This window comes from Rhamphochromis longiceps, linkage group LG13, assembly GCF_057381845.1.
Source record: "Rhamphochromis longiceps isolate RC_006_pf linkage group LG13, R_longiceps_female_GT1.1, whole genome shotgun sequence".
Classification (NCBI taxonomy): Eukaryota; Metazoa; Chordata; class Actinopteri; order Cichliformes; family Cichlidae; genus Rhamphochromis; species Rhamphochromis longiceps.
Window position 1 is genome coordinate 39672278 of NC_140569.1, and position 11691 is coordinate 39683968.

An 11691-nucleotide genomic window follows, 5' to 3' on the forward strand; every position below is an offset into this window, starting at 1 on the left:
AATGTTCAGAGTTCCGGAATGCACCAAGGTTCCGGAATGTTCGGAATTCCGGACTGTTCAGAGTTCCGGAATGCACCAAGGTTCCGGAATGTTCGGAATTCCGGAATGCACCAAGGTTCCGGAATGCACCAAGGTTCCGGAATGCGCAAAGGTTCCGGAATGTTCGGAGTTCCGGAATGTTCAGAGTTCCGGAATGCACCAAGGTTCCGGAATGTTCGGAATTCCGGAATGTTCAGAGTTCCGGAATGCACCAAGGTTCCGGAATGTTCAGAGTTCCGGAATGTTCAGAGTTCCGGAATGCACCAAGGTTCCGGAATGTTCGGAATTCCGGAATGCACCAAGGTTCCGGAATGTTCGGAATTCCGGAATGTTCAGAGTTCCGGAATGCACCAAGGTTCCGGAATGTTCGGAATTCCGGAATGCACCAAGGTTCCGGAATGTTCAGAATTCCGGAATGTTCAGAGTTCCGGAATGCACCAAGGTTCCGGAATGTTCGGAATTCCGGAATGTACCAAGGTTCCGGAATGTTCAGAGTTCCGGAATGCACCAAGGTTCCGGAATGTTCGGAATTCCGGACTGTTCAGAGTTCCGGAATGCACCAAGGTTCCGGAATGTTCGGAATTCCAGAATGTACCAAGGTTCCGGAATGTTCGGAATTCCGGAATGCACCAAGGTTCCGGAATGCACCAAGGTTCCGGAATGTTCGGAATTCCGGAATGCACCAAGGTTCCGGAATGTTCGGAATTCCGGAATGCACCAAGGTTCCGGAATGCACCAAGGTTCCGGAATGTTCGGAATTCCGGAATGCACCAAGGTTCCGGAATGTTCGGAATTCCGGAATGCACCAAGGTTCCGGAATGCACCAAGGTTCCGGAATGTTCGGAATTCCGGAATGCACCAAGGTTCCGGAATGTTCGGAATTCCGGAATGTTCAGAGTTCCGGAATGCACCAAGGTTCCGGAATGTTCAGAGTTCCGGAATGTTCAGAGTTCCGGAATGCACCAAGGTTCCGGAATGTTCGGAATTCCGGAATGTTCAGAGTTCCGGAATGCACCAAGGTTCCGGAATGTTCAGAGTTCCGGAATGTTCAGAGTTCCGGAATGCACCAAGGTTCCGGAATGTTCAGAGTTCCGGAATGTTCAGAGTTCCGGAATGCACCAAGGTTCCGGAATGTTCAGAATTCCGGAATGCACCAAGGTTCCGGAATGTTCGGAATTCCGGAATGTTCAGAGTTCCGGAATGCACCAAGGTTCCGGAATGTTCAGAGTTCCGGAATGTTCAGAGTTCCGGAATGTTCAGAGTTCCGGAATGCACCAAGGTTCCGGAATGTTCATTGTTCCGGAATGCACCAAGGTTCCGGAATGTTCATTGTTCCGGAATGTTCAGAGATCCGGAATGTTCAGAGTTCCGGAATGCACCAAGGTTCCGGAATGTTCGGAATTCCGGAATGCACCAAGGTTCCGGAATGTTCGGAATTCCGGAATGTTCAGAGTTCCGGAATGCACCAAGGTTCCGGAATGTTCGGAATTCCGGAATGCACCAAGGTTCCGGAATGTTCGGAATTCCGGAATGCACCAAGGTTCCGGAATGTTCGGAATTCCGGAATGCACCAAGGTTCCGGAATGTTCGGAATTCCGGAATGTTCAGAGTTCCGGAGTGCACCAAGGTTCCAGAATGTTCAGAGTTCCGGAATGTTCAGAGTTCCAGAATAAACCAAGGTTCCGGAATGTTCGGAATTCCGGAATGTTCAGAGTTCCGGAGTGTTCAGAGTTCCGGAGTGCACCAAGGTTCCGGAATGCACCAAGGTTCCGGAATGTTCGGAATTCCGGAATGTTCAGAGTTCCGGAAGGTTCAGAGTTCCGGAATGCACCAAGGTTCCGGAATGTTCGGAATTCCTGAATGCACCAAGGTTCCGGAATGTTAAGAGTTCCGGAATGCACCAAGGTTCCGGAATGTTCGGAATTCCGGAATTCAGAGTTCCGGAATGCACCAAGGTTCCGGAATGTTCGGAGTTCCGGAATGCACCAAGGTTCCGGAATGTTCGGAATTCCGGAATGCACCAATGTTCCGGAATGCACCAAGGTTCCGGAATGTTCGGAATTCCGGAATGTACCAAGGTTCCGGAATGTTCGGAATTCCGGAATGCACCAAGGTTCCGGAATGCACCAAGGTTCCGGAATGTTCGGAATTCCGGAATGCACCAAGGTTCCGGAATGTTCGGAATTCCGGAATGCACCAAGGTTCCGGAATGTTCAGAGTTCCGGAATGTTCGGAATTCCGGAATGTTCAGAGTTCCGGAATGCACCAAGGTTCCGGAATGGTCGGAATTCCGGAATGTACCAAGGTTCCGGAATGCACCAAGGTTCCGGAATGTTCGGAATTCCGGAATGCACCAAGGTTCCGGAATGTTCGGAATTCCGGAATGCACCAAGGTTCCGGAATGCACCAAGGTTCCGGAATGTTCGGAATTCCGGAATGTTCAGAGTTCCGGAATGCACCAAGGTTCCGGAATGTTCGGAATTCCGGAATGTTCAGAGTTCCGGAGTGTTCAGAGTTCCGGAGTGCACCAAGGTTCCGGAATGCACCAAGGTTCCGGAATGTTCGGAATTCCGGAATGTTCAGAGTTCCGGAAGGTTCAGAGTTCCGGAATGCACCAAGGTTCCGGAATGTTCAGTGTTCCGGAATGTTCAGAGTTCCGGAATGCACCAAGGTTCCGGAATGTTCAGAGTTCCGGAATGTTCAGAGTTCCGGAATGCACCAAGGTTCCGGAATGTTCAGAGTTCCGGAATGTTCAGAGTTCCGGAATGCACCAAGGTTCCGGAATGTTCGGAATTCCGGAATGCACCAAGGTTCCGGAATGTTCGGAATTCCGGAATGTTCAGAGTTCCGGAAGGTTCAGAGTTCCGGAATGCACCAAGGTTCCGGAATGTTCAGAGTTCCGGAATGTTCAGAGTTCCGGAATGCACCAAGGTTCCGGAATGTTCGGAGTTCCGGAATGTTCAGAGTTCCGGAATGCACCAAGGTTCCGGAATGTTCAGAGTTCCGGAATGCACCAAGGTTCCGGAATGTTCGGAATTCCGGAATGCACCAAGGTTCCGGAATGTTCGGAATTCCGGAATGTTCAGAGTTCCGGAATGCACCAAGGTTCCGGAATGTTCGGAATTCCGGAATGCACCAAGGTTCCGGAATGTTCGGAATTCCGGAATGCACCAAGGTTCCGGAATGCACCAAGGTTCCGGAATGCGCAAAGGTTCCGGAATGTTCGGAGTTCGGGAATGTTCAGAGTTCCGGAATGCACCAAGGTTCCGGAATGTTCGGAATTCCGGAATGCACCAAGGTTCCGGAATGTTCGGAATTCCGGAATGTTCAGAGTTCCGGAATGCACCAAGGTTCCGGAATGTTCGGAATTCCGGAATGCACCAAGGTTCCGGAATGCACCAAGGTTCCGGAATGTTCGGAGCTCCGGAATGCACCAAGGTTCCGGAATGTTCGGAATTCCGGAATGTTCAGAGTTCCGGAATGCACCAAGGTTCCGGAATGTTCAGAGTTCCGGAATGTTCAGAGTTCCGGAATGCACCAAGGTTCCGGAATGTTCGGAATTCCGGAATGCACCAAGGTTCCGGAATGTTCGGAATTCCGGAATGTTCAGAGTTCCGGAATGCACCAAGGTTCCGTAATGTTCGGAATTCCGGAATGCACCAAGGTTCCGTAATGTTCGGAATTCCGGAATGCACCAAGGTTCCGGAATGTTCAGTGTTCCGGAATGTTCAGAGTTCCGGAATGCACCAAGGTTCCGGAATGTTCAGAGTTCCGGAATGTTCAGAGTTCCGGAATGCACCAAGGTTCCGGAATGTTCAGAGTTCCGGAATGTTCAGAGTTCCGGAATGCACCAAGGTTCCGGAATGTTCGGAATTCCGGAATGTTCAGAGTTCCGGAAGGTTCAGAGTTCCGGAATGCACCAAGGTTCCGGAATGTTCAGAGTTCCGGAATGTTCAGAGTTCCGGAATGCACCAAGGTTCCGGAATGTTCGGAGTTCCGGAATGTTCAGAGTTCCGGAATGCACCAAGGTTCCGGAATGTTCAGAGTTCCGGAATGCACCAAGGTTCCGGAATGTTCGGAATTCCGGAATGCACCAAGGTTCCGGAATGTTCGGAATTCCGGAATGTTCAGAGTTCCGGAATGCACCAAGGTTCCGGAATGTTCGGAATTCCGGAATGCACCAAGGTTCCGGAATGTTCGGAATTCCGGAATGCACCAAGGTTCCGGAATGCACCAAGGTTCCGGAATGCGCAAAGGTTCCGGAATGTTCGGAGTTCCGGAATGTTCAGAGTTCCGGAATGCACCAAGGTTCCGGAATGTTCGGAATTCCGGAATGCACCAAGGTTCCGGAATGTTCGGAATTCCGGAATGTTCAGAGTTCCGGAATGCACCAAGGTTCCGGAATGTTCGGAATTCCGGAATGCACCAAGGTTCCGGAATGCACCAAGGTTCCGGAATGTTCGGAGCTCCGGAATGCACCAAGGTTCCGGAATGTTCGGAATTCCGGAATGTTCAGAGTTCCGGAATGCACCAAGGTTCCGGAATGTTCAGAGTTCCGGAATGTTCAGAGTTCCGGAATGCACCAAGGTTCCGGAATGTTCGGAATTCCGGAATGCACCAAGGTTCCGGAATGTTCGGAATTCCGGAATGTTCAGAGTTCCGGAATGCACCAAGGTTCCGTAATGTTCGGAATTCCGGAATGCACCAAGGTTCCGGAATGTTCGGAATTCCGGAATGCACCAAGGTTCCGGAATGCACCAAGGTTCCGGAATGCGCAAAGGTTCCGGAATGCACCAAGGTTCCGGAATGTTCGGAATTCCGGAATGTTCAGAGTTCCGGAATGCACCAAGGTTCCGTAATGTTCGGAATTCCGGAATGCACCAAGGTTCCGGAATGTTCGGAATTCCGGAATGCACCAAGGTTCCGGAATGCACCAAGGTTCCGGAATGCGCAAAGGTTCCGGAATGCACCAAGGTTCCGGAATGTTCGGAATTCCGGAATGTTCAGAGTTCCGGAATGCACCAAGGTTCCGGAATGTTCAGAGTTCCGGAATGTTCAGAGTTCCGGAATGCACCAAGGTTCCGGAATGTTCGGAATTCCGGAATGCACCAAGGTTCCGGAATGCACCAAGGTTCCGGAATGTTCGGAATTCCGGAATGCACCAAGGTTCCGGAATGTTCAGAGTTCCGGAATGTTCAGAGTTCCGGAATGCACCAAGGTTCCGGAATGTTCGGAATTCCGGAATGCACCAAGGTTCCGGAATGTTCGGAATTCCGGAATGTTCAGAGTTCCGGAATGCACCAAGGTTCCGGAATGTTCAGAGTTCCGGAATGCACCAAGGTTCCGGAATGTTCAGAGTTCCGGAATGCACCAAGGTTCCGGAATGTTCAGAGTTCCGGAATGTTCAGAGTTCCGGAATGCACCAAGGTTCCGGAATGTTCGGAATTCCGGAATGCACCAAGGTTCCGGAATGTTCGGAATTCCGGAATGTTCAGAGTTCCGGAATGCACCAAGGTTCCGGAATGTTCGGAATTCCGGAATGTACCAAGGTTCCGGAATGTTCGGAATTCCGGAATGCGCCAAGGTTCCGGAATGCACCAAGGTTCCGGAATGTTCGGAATTCCGGAATGCACCAAGGTTCCGGAATGTTCGGAATTCCGGAATGCACCAAGGTTCCGGAATGTTCGGAATTCCGGAATGTTCAGAGTTCCGGAATGCACCAAGGTTCCGGAATGTTCAGAGTTCCGGAATGTTCAGAGTTCCGGAATGCACCAAGGTTCCGGAATGTTCGGAATTCCGGAATGCACCAAGGTTCCGGAATGTTCGGAATTCCGGAATGTTCAGAGTTCCGGAATGCACCAAGGTTCCGGAATGTTCGGAATTCCGGAATGTACCAAGGTTCCGGAATGTTCGGAATTCCGGAATGCACCAAGGTTCCGGAATGCACCAAGGTTCCGGAATGTTCGGAATTCCGGAATGCACCAAGGTTCCGGAATGTTCGGAATTCCGGAATGCACCAAGGTTCCGGAATGCACCAAGGTTCCGGAATGTTCGGAATTCCGGAATGCACCAAGGTTCCGGAATGTTCGGAATTCCGGAATGTTCAGAGTTCCGGAATGCACCAAGGTTCCGGAATGTTCAGAGTTCCGGAATGTTCAGAGTTCCGGAATGCACCAAGGTTCCGGAATGTTCGGAATTCCGGAATGTTCAGAGTTCCGGAATGCACCAAGGTTCCGGAATGTTCAGAGTTCCGGAATGTTCAGAGTTCCGGAATGCACCAAGGTTCCGGAATGTTCGGAATTCCGGAATGCACCAAGGTTCCGGAATGTTCGGAGTTCCGGAATGTTCAGAGTTCCGGAATGCACCAAGGTTCCGGAATGTTCGGAATTCCGGAATGTTCAGAGTTCCGGAATGCACCAAGGTTCCGGAATGTTCAGAGTTCCGGAATGTTCAGAGTTCCGGAATGCACCAAGGTTCCGGAATGTTCGGAATTCCGGAATGCACCAAGGTTCCGGAATGCACCAAGGTTCCGGAATGTTCGGAATTCCGGAATGCACCAAGGTTCCGGAATGTTCGGAATTCCGGAATGCACCAAGGTTCCGGAATGCGCAAAGGTTCCGGAATGTTCGGAGTTCCGGAATGTTCAGAGTTCCGGAATGCACCAAGGTTCCGGAATGTTCGGAATTCCGGAATGTTCAGAGTTCCGGAATGCACCAAGGTTCCGGAATGTTCGGAATTCCGGAATGCACCAAGGTTCCGGAATGTTCGGAATTCCGGAATGTTCAGAGTTCCGGAATGCACCAAGGTTCCGGAATGTTCGGAATTCCGGAATGCACCAAGGTTCCGGAATGTTCAGAGTTCCGGAATGTTCAGAGTTCCAGAATAAACCAAGGTTCCGGAATGTTCGGAATTCCGGAATGTTCAGAGTTCCGGAGTGTTCAGAGTTCCGGAGTGCACCAAGGTTCCGGAATGCACCAAGGTTCCGGAATGTTCGGAATTCCGGAATGTTCAGAGTTCCGGAAGGTTCAGAGTTCCGGAATGCACCAAGGTTCCGGAATGTTCGGAATTCCTGAATGCACCAAGGTTCCGGAATGTTAAGAGTTCCGGAATGCACCAAGGTTCCGGAATGTTCGGAATTCCGGAATTCAGAGTTCCGGAATGCACCAAGGTTCCGGAATGTTCGGAGTTCCGGAATGCACCAAGGTTCCGGAATGTTCGGAATTCCGGAATGCACCAAGGTTCCGGAATGCACCAAGGTTCCGGAATGTTCGGAATTCCGGAATGTACCAAGGTTCCGGAATGTTCGGAATTCCGGAATGCACCAAGGTTCCGGAATGCACCAAGGTTCCGGAATGTTCGGAATTCCGGAATGCACCAAGGTTCCGGAATGTTCGGAATTCCGGAATGCACCAAGGTTCCGGAATGTTCAGAGTTCCGGAATGTTCGGAATTCCGGAATGTTCAGAGTTCCGGAATGCACCAAGGTTCCGGAATGGTCGGAATTCCGGAATGTACCAAGGTTCCGGAATGCACCAAGGTTCCGGAATGTTCGGAATTCCGGAATGCACCAAGGTTCCGGAATGTTCGGAATTCCGGAATGCACCAAGGTTCCGGAATGCACCAAGGTTCCGGAATGTTCGGAATTCCGGAATGTTCAGAGTTCCGGAATGCACCAAGGTTCCGGAATGTTCGGAATTCCGGAATGTTCAGAGTTCCGGAGTGTTCAGAGTTCCGGAGTGCACCAAGGTTCCGGAATGCACCAAGGTTCCGGAATGTTCGGAATTCCGGAATGTTCAGAGTTCCGGAAGGTTCAGAGTTCCGGAATGCACCAAGGTTCCGGAATGTTCAGAGTTCCGGAATGTTCAGAGTTCCGGAATGCACCAAGGTTCCGGAATGTTCAGAGTTCCGGAATGTTCAGAGTTCCGGAATGCACCAAGGTTCCGGAATGTTCAGAGTTCCGGAATGTTCAGAGTTCCGGAATGCACCAAGGTTCCGGAATGTTCGGAATTCCGGAATGCACCAAGGTTCCGGAATGTTCGGAATTCCGGAATGTTCAGAGTTCCGGAAGGTTCAGAGTTCCGGAATGCACCAAGGTTCCGGAATGTTCAGAGTTCCGGAATGTTCAGAGTTCCGGAATGCACCAAGGTTCCGGAATGTTCGGAGTTCCGGAATGTTCAGAGTTCCGGAATGCACCAAGGTTCCGGAATGTTCAGAGTTCCGGAATGCACCAAGGTTCCGGAATGTTCGGAATTCCGGAATGCACCAAGGTTCCGGAATGTTCGGAATTCCGGAATGCACCAAGGTTCCGGAATGTTCGGAATTCCGGAATGTTCAGAGTTCCGGAGTGTTCAGAGTTCCGGAGTGCACCAAGGTTCCGGAATGCACCAAGGTTCCGGAATGTTCGGAATTCCGGAATGCACCAAGGTTCCGGAATGTTCGGAATTCCGGAATGTTCAGAGTTCCGGAATGCACCAAGGTTCCGGAATGTTCGGAATTCCGGAATGTACCAAGGTTCCGGAATGTTCGGAATTCCGGAATGCACCAAGGTTCCGGAATGCACCAAGGTTCCGGAATGTTCGGAATTCCGGAATGCACCAAGGTTCCGGAATGTTCGGAATTCCGGAATGCACCAAGGTTCCGGAATGCACCAAGGTTCCGGAATGTTCGGAATTCCGGAATGCACCAAGGTTCCGGAATGTTCGGAATTCCGGAATGTTCAGAGTTCCGGAATGCACCAAGGTTCCGGAATGTTCAGAGTTCCGGAATGTTCAGAGTTCCGGAATGCACCAAGGTTCCGGAATGTTCGGAATTCCGGAATGTTCAGAGTTCCGGAATGCACCAAGGTTCCGGAATGTTCAGAGTTCCGGAATGTTCAGAGTTCCGGAATGCACCAAGGTTCCGGAATGTTCGGAATTCCGGAATGCACCAAGGTTCCGGAATGTTCGGAGTTCCGGAATGTTCAGAGTTCCGGAATGCACCAAGGTTCCGGAATGTTCGGAATTCCGGAATGTTCAGAGTTCCGGAATGCACCAAGGTTCCGGAATGTTCAGAGTTCCGGAATGTTCAGAGTTCCGGAATGCACCAAGGTTCCGGAATGTTCGGAATTCCGGAATGCACCAAGGTTCCGGAATGCACCAAGGTTCCGGAATGTTCGGAATTCCGGAATGCACCAAGGTTCCGGAATGTTCGGAATTCCGGAATGCACCAAGGTTCCGGAATGCGCAAAGGTTCCGGAATGTTCGGAGTTCCGGAATGTTCAGAGTTCCGGAATGCACCAAGGTTCCGGAATGTTCGGAATTCCGGAATGTTCAGAGTTCCGGAATGCACCAAGGTTCCGGAATGTTCGGAATTCCGGAATGCACCAAGGTTCCGGAATGTTCGGAATTCCGGAATGTTCAGAGTTCCAGAATAAACCAAGGTTCCGGAATGTTCGGAATTCCGGAATGTTCAGAGTTCCGGAGTGTTCAGAGTTCCGGAGTGCACCAAGGTTCCGGAATGCACCAAGGTTCCGGAATGTTCGGAATTCCGGAATGTTCAGAGTTCCGGAAGGTTCAGAGTTCCGGAATGCACCAAGGTTCCGGAATGTTCGGAATTCCTGAATGCACCAAGGTTCCGGAATGTTAAGAGTTCCGGAATGCACCAAGGTTCCGGAATGTTCGGAGTTCCGGAATGCACCAAGGTTCCGGAATGTTCGGAATTCCGGAATGCACCAAGGTTCCGGAATGCACCAAGGTTCCGGAATGTTCGGAATTCCGGAATGTACCAAGGTTCCGGAATGTTCGGAATTCCGGAATGCACCAAGGTTCCGGAATGCACCAAGGTTCCGGAATGTTCGGAATTCCGGAATGCACCAAGGTTCCGGAATGTTCGGAATTCCGGAATGTTCAGAGTTCCGGAATGCACCAAGGTTCCGGAATGGTCGGAATTCCGGAATGTACCAAGGTTCCGGAATGCACCAAGGTTCCGGAATGTTCGGAATTCCGGAATGCACCAAGGTTCCGGAATGTTCGGAATTCCGGAATGCACCAAGGTTCCGGAATGCACCAAGGTTCCGGAATGTTCGGAATTCCGGAATGTTCAGAGTTCCGGAATGCACCAAGGTTCCGGAATGTTCGGAATTCCGGAATGTTCAGAGTTCCGGAGTGTTCAGAGTTCCGGAGTGCACCAAGGTTCCGGAATGCACCAAGGTTCCGGAATGTTCGGAATTCCGGAATGTTCAGAGTTCCGGAAGGTTCAGAGTTCCGGAATGCACCAAGGTTCCGGAATGTTCAGAGTTCCGGAATGTTCAGAGTTCCGGAATGCACCAAGGTTCCGGAATGTTCAGAGTTCCGGAATGTTCAGAGTTCCGGAATGCACCAAGGTTCCGGAATGTTCGGAATTCCGGAATGCACCAAGGTTCCGGAATGTTCGGAATTCCGGAATGTTCAGAGTTCCGGAATGCACCAAGGTTCCGGAATGTTCAGAGTTCCGGAATGTTCAGAGTTCCGGAATGCACCAAGGTTCCGGAATGTTCGGAATTCCGGAATGTTCAGAGTTCCGGAATGCACCAAGGTTCCGGAATGTTCAGAGTTCCGGAATGTTCAGAGTTCCGGAATGCACCAAGGTTCCGGAATGTTCGGAATTCCGGAATGCACCAAGGTTCCGGAATGTTCGGAGTTCCGGAATGTTCAGAGTTCCGGAATGCACCAAGGTTCCGGAATGTTCGGAATTCCGGAATGTTCAGAGTTCCGGAATGCACCAAGGTTCCGGAATGTTCAGAGTTCCGGAATGTTCAGAGTTCCGGAATGCACCAAGGTTCCGGAATGTTCGGAATTCCGGAATGCACCAAGGTTCCGGAATGCACCAAGGTTCCGGAATGTTCGGAATTCCGGAATGCACCAAGGTTCCGGAATGTTCGGAATTCCGGAATGCACCAAGGTTCCGGAATGCGCAAAGGTTCCGGAATGTTCGGAGTTCCGGAATGTTCAGAGTTCCGGAATGCACCAAGGTTCCGGAATGTTCGGAATTCCGGAATGTTCAGAGTTCCGGAATGCACCAAGGTTCCGGAATGTTCGGAATTCCGGAATGCACCAAGGTTCCGGAATGTTCGGAATTCCGGAATGTTCAGAGTTCCGGAATGCACCAAGGTTCCGGAATGTTCGGAATTCCGGAATGCACCAAGGTTCCGGAATGTTCAGAGTTCCGGAATGTTCAGAGTTCCAGAATAAACCAAGGTTCCGGAATGTTCGGAATTCCGGAATGTTCAGAGTTCCGGAGTGTTCAGAGTTCCGGAGTGCACCAAGGTTCCGGAATGCACCAAGGTTCCGGAATGTTCGGAATTCCGGAATGTTCAGAGTTCCGGAAGGTTCAGAGTTCCGGAATGCACCAAGGTTCCGGAATGTTCGGAATTCCTGAATGCACCAAGGTTCCGGAATGTTAAGAGTTCCGGAATGCACCAAGGTTCCGGAATGTTCGGAATTCCGGAATTCAGAGTTCCGGAATGCACCAAGGTTCCGGAATGTTCGGAGTTCCGGAATGCACCAAGGTTCCGGAATGTTCGGAATTCCGGAATGCACCAAGGTTCCGGAATGCACCAAGGTTCCGGAATGTTCGGAATTCCGGAATGTACCAAGGTTCCGGAATGTTCGGAATTCCGGAATGCACCAAGGTTCCG